Source organism: Phoenix dactylifera, chromosome 10, assembly GCF_009389715.1.
Source record: "Phoenix dactylifera cultivar Barhee BC4 chromosome 10, palm_55x_up_171113_PBpolish2nd_filt_p, whole genome shotgun sequence".
Lineage (NCBI taxonomy): Eukaryota > Viridiplantae > Streptophyta > Magnoliopsida > Arecales > Arecaceae > Phoenix > Phoenix dactylifera.
Genome location: NC_052401.1, coordinates 7,042,159 through 7,047,497, shown reverse-complemented (window position 1 = coordinate 7,047,497; position 5,339 = coordinate 7,042,159).

Sequence of the window (5,339 nt, the reverse complement as noted above, 5' to 3'; positions counted from 1 at the left end):
CATACTGCGCTTACCATGGTTGTTGTTTTGGGCAATGTGTTGATAATGTTGCTTGGAATGTTTGGCAATGGTAACAGTGCCTTTATGAAAGTTGAGCTCAACAAAGACAAGAGACTTCACACTACAGTTACTGTGTGATGAAAATTCAAAGAATAAAGTTGAAAATGAATATGCCACAGTAATGATTAGGTAAATAAGTAGTTATGATTTGCAGAAATATAACATAATTGTGTGGTCATGCTCTGTAAGAATGGAGGGGGCATTCATAAAGGAGGCATACCATGCTTGCATGAAAGGGCAATGAACTGGGAGAATATATGTGATTAGAATTCTAGAGGGGCTACTAAAGATCTTCTTTATATTAAGAAACTCCTAATATATTTTTAATTATTTTTGTAGCTGTTCTAAATCTTACAAAAAATTAGATGCGAGGAGTCATTGGGTCAGACAAGTGATGTGATGTTTATATGACATTTCTGTCTATTTTGTATATTTTTCATTATCTCTTGGCTAGTCTACGTGGAGCATTAAGGAGCAAATTTGTGGATTAATTATTTCAAGTAGGTTTTAAGTAAGATAAATTATCTATTTGACCTTTCTATTTTATTTTTCTTGTCTCAGTAAGTGGCAGGACTTAAAACTTCTAGGGCTCGTTTGGTTCGCAGGAAAAGGAGGGGGGAAAGTGTGGTCAACGGGAAAGTAATGAAATGCCTCTTGTTTGGTTGGAGTTTTCAAAGGAGAGAGATGGGAAAGTTGTATTCCCATGGGAATATGATTCCCACATTTCATGGGAAAGTCTTTCCCATGAGAAACATGGGAAAGTTACTTTCCCATGAGGTGGGAATCACTCCTTTTTTATTTTTTCCCAAAAAGACCCTTCAGCATTAAAGAAGCATTAAAGAGGCATTAAAGACCTAATTTTTATTAAGGGTATAATAGGAATTATATATGACTTTCCTAGGAAAGTGGATGGTCAACCAAACATAAGCACTTTGGAAATTTGTCACTTTTCCATGGTTAACCAAACATGCCAAAAGTACTTTCCTAGGTATCCTCTTCCTAGGAATCTGATTCCCAGGAATCATATTCCTAGGAGGGAAAATACTTTCCGCGAACCAAACGAGCCCCTAATGATGGTCGTCATTGTGTTTAGGAGATTCGGAAGGATCACAGTGTTGTTAGAGGCATACGCCTTTTCACTTTTTTCCTTCTTTCTCAGTTATATTCTTTCTCCTCCTCATCATCATGTCATGATCATCTTTCTTCTCATCATCATCTCCTCTGCCTCCTCCTCCTCTTCTACTATTGCTTCTTTTTCATCTGGCCATGCTTCCCCTGCTTTGATGTTTCCTCCATTGTCTTGTTTGCTAACCTCTGTTCTGCTTGCTCCTACTTGCTGAGTGTTGGCTGCTATGCTATTGCCCTGTAGCTTGTAGCAGTGCTATTTCCTTCATCTTTTTATCGTGGATTTTGATCTTTGGACTTTTAAGCGTAAAAAAATGTTTTATGATATCATATATTGGTGAAATATGAGTGCATATATAATATATAAATATGCTTATTTATCTATATCATTGAGCACAATCCTCCTTAGGCAGCTGCATAGCGCTTGCCTAGGCATAAGGGTGTTCAATGCCTACTAGCTTCACTTAGGCAATTTGACAATGTTAAAGTAAAGAAATTGGACTGGGCCTGAGATCTGTTCAGCAAAAGCTAGCTCACATGATCAAATATTTTGAATGGAGCATTTAGAATGTTTTCCATTATAAAGTTTTAGGTTGTCCATTATTAAATTTTAGGTTTTTTGATGAAGTTTTAGATTTCAATATATGTTAACTAGTAGAGTGCTAACATTTTCAGTGAAGATGCTGCAAAGAAATTGTGAGGGTACAATTGACCAGGTGGTCCCTATCTCCTCTCATTCACCATCTTCTCCTCAAAATGGCTGATTCACGCACCGTCTCCTACACCCCAATGACCCTACCACCTTGTCGGTACTTTCTCGGGCTGTGCTTTGATTCTTCCCCTCAAGTAGTTTGGTTAGAGCTGGTAGAGATGAGCAGCTAAAACCATGAATTGCCTTCTGCCAAACTGTGAGGACGTATACGAACGTGTATTAGTTATTTGCTGGAAAAATCTTGGATGTTTATATAGGGTTAAGAAATTCAAAAAAAATATTCCAGCTAGTTTTTTTTGGATAAGGTCTTGAGTTATTATAAATAATATCAGGGCTAGGTTTCGATTTCGGGACCTGTGGGCTAACCTACAACTGCTACTCACTTTGTTGGGTCTAAACAGTCAAGACCTGCCTCTCCTGCCCCAACCCATCTACTCCAAACCTTAGCAATAGATTCCTCTCTTGAAGGCGGTCCAGAAACATTAAACGGTGCGAATCAGTGCCACCCCTAGAATAAAATTTACATTAGAGATTTTGAGGTCAATTCTTCCTAGAACTCTATTATGGTTTCCTTCAACTCGGTCCAAGCCGCCTCATGCTTCGAGAACTCCCTAGCTTTCTTGCCCGCATCTCCAAGATGGCAGAAACTTGGACCATCTGCGCGATGCCAATAGTGAGGGGCCAGTTAGCCGCAAGAAAATCCGAAAGAATGATATTATCGCATGCACAAGTGCTCTTAGCCGAAAAATGTTATTGTTTGCTTTCTTAGCCACAAATGCACCTTTGACCTCTTCGGCTACCTCTCACGCAATCACGGTCTCACATTGTAGCAAGCAAGGAACCCCTCCAATTAAAAAATTTAAGAAAAACTTGAAACGTTCATTGATGATTATTTGGTATCAAAAGTATACAACCAAAGCCTATTTAAAGGTGAAATTTTCTAAAGCCACTAGACTTTCTTAGTTCCCTGGGATTCAAATTTCGTAAAGAAAATAAAGATATAATATTAAATAATTAGTTAAAAATAGATTCCTAATTCTTGCTAGATTTTTAACTCATCTAACATGAGTTTTTAGGGAAAAAAATAGAAATTTGGATTAAAAATAAAAAAAAAATTACTTTTAAATTTGGGCCGTAAGAAGGAAAATTATTTTTTAAAATAAAAGAGAATGAAAGAACAGTCATTTTTTAAATAAAAGAAAAACCTAAGCCTCTAACGTTCTTAAACCTGAGAAAAGAAAATAAATACGTGGGCGTTTAAATTCGTGACGCCAGGTAAGAGACGTTTGTTTTCTTCTCTCTTAAAACGCTTCTCCACCGCCATTAATTTTCCCCAATTGGTTGTAAGGCAAGATTGAGATCCGGACTCAGGACAAATTGAAACCCGCTTTCGGAAAAGATTCTGGGTTTTTCTTAGATAAAGCAAGAAAAAATTACAAACTAAGCCCCATTTTGGCAAAATTTTTAGAGGACAGAAAATACATTTTGTTCTTTCAAAAATATTTTTGGATAGTATCCTAGTATTTGATTAAAAAAAATCAGAAATCTATTTTGGCTTTGTTGGAAAGCTAAAAAGATCTACTTGGAAAAAATTTTATTTTGGAGCTTCTTCCCAAAATACTTTTTGGCCAATATTGGCAAACTATTTTTATTTTAATAAAATTTTTTGATGGCCAAAATACCCACCAACAAATTTTATGATTAAATCTTATATTATATCTTATCTTATCATAATATATTGTTATACTAAATATAATATAATATAATAATAAATTAATAACATATTATGTCATATTATTATATTATAATAGTACAATATATTATATTATTGTAGTAATACATAATCATAATATAACATATTATAAGAATTATTATATAATATATTATAAGCATAGCATAATATATTAACTTTCATAATATTATATTATCATAATAATAATAGTTATATTGATAATATAATATATTATAATAATAATAATAATATAGTACAATATTAATAATATAACAAGATAATATATTAGATTATACTATATTATATCATATTCTATTATATGAATATTATGATAATGTTATATTATTAAATATATAATAATATTTTAAAATATAATATTATTATACTATAGTTTAATATAATCTATTATTAGAGTAGATTCTAATCTATTATATTATCTTATATTACATTATATTAAATATTATATTACAATATATTGCATTGTAGTTGTTGCCGTTGTATTCGGAGCGAGATAAGAGCATAGCTCGGACGACCTTGAGGTCGGTTGGAGATAGGCTGAACAGAATGGTTCAGGCATTGGGTGCTGGACTCTTCCACGGGTGGCATGCAAGAAGTCCACTTGTTAGAGGGTTTTTGATGGGGAACTTCCGATGCCTAAGTCAAAACAACGAGGCAATAATATGAAAAGGAAAGATTTTGGCAGAGTGAAGGCTCCGTGAGAAGGATAGCATATTGCGTCCCTTAAATCTCCCTCATTGTTCTTCATATTTAGGGGGGCCAACCTTGTTGTTACCTGAGCCAACGTGATGTGCAATAACGTTAGACAACGGTTGGTGGTAAGGCCGCGGCGTGGGAGTTAGTTTGTGTAAATAGAGTGTGATGTAAGTTTAATGTGAGACGTAGGACTGCCATGATCACATATTATTAGGGTTGTCAGTCATTAGGTCGTTAGCCCTTGTCGATGCATGTCGATTGTTCTCCGTAGTTGGTGACTCTTCGGTTGGAAGTCGAAGTTGTTCACCTTGGTTTATGTCCGAAAACAGAGAGGTCAGTCAGACCCGAAGTCGAAATGTCCAGTATTTCTCCTATTAATAGTAATATTATACTATTAATAATACATTAGTAGATCATATGAAATTATGTTATATTGTTATACTATAGTATTCAATATTATATTATACCATAATAATATTATACAAAAATAACAATTCTTTAATATATTATTATATTATACTTTATTATATAATATTTTTTATTATTAATTTATTAAAAAAATGTTTTTTTATTTTACTTATCATTACAGTTTCATAATATTAAAAAAATAATTACCAAAGGGACGTTTTGTGTAATTGTTATATTTTATTACGGATATTTTGGTAATCAAAAGCTTTCCGATCGAGCCTAAAAGTTCTGTTTTAGAAAACTCCAAAATAAAATTTCTTTTAAAAAGCTGTATTTAACTTTTTGAGAAAAGTAAAATAGCTCTTAAAATTTTTACTAAATACCTCTATTTAATTTAAAAATATTTTTGGAAGACAGAAAAATACTTTTTAGCCTACCAAAGTTTGGAAAGGGACCTAAATAGCTTTTTCGAAAGCTCAATTTTCAGAACCTCCAAAATACGGTCAGTCCGGGCAGTTCAAAAAGCGGTTGGCACGGTCAGCCCGGGCAACTCGGGCAGTCCTCCCTCTATTATTTTTTTATTTCTTC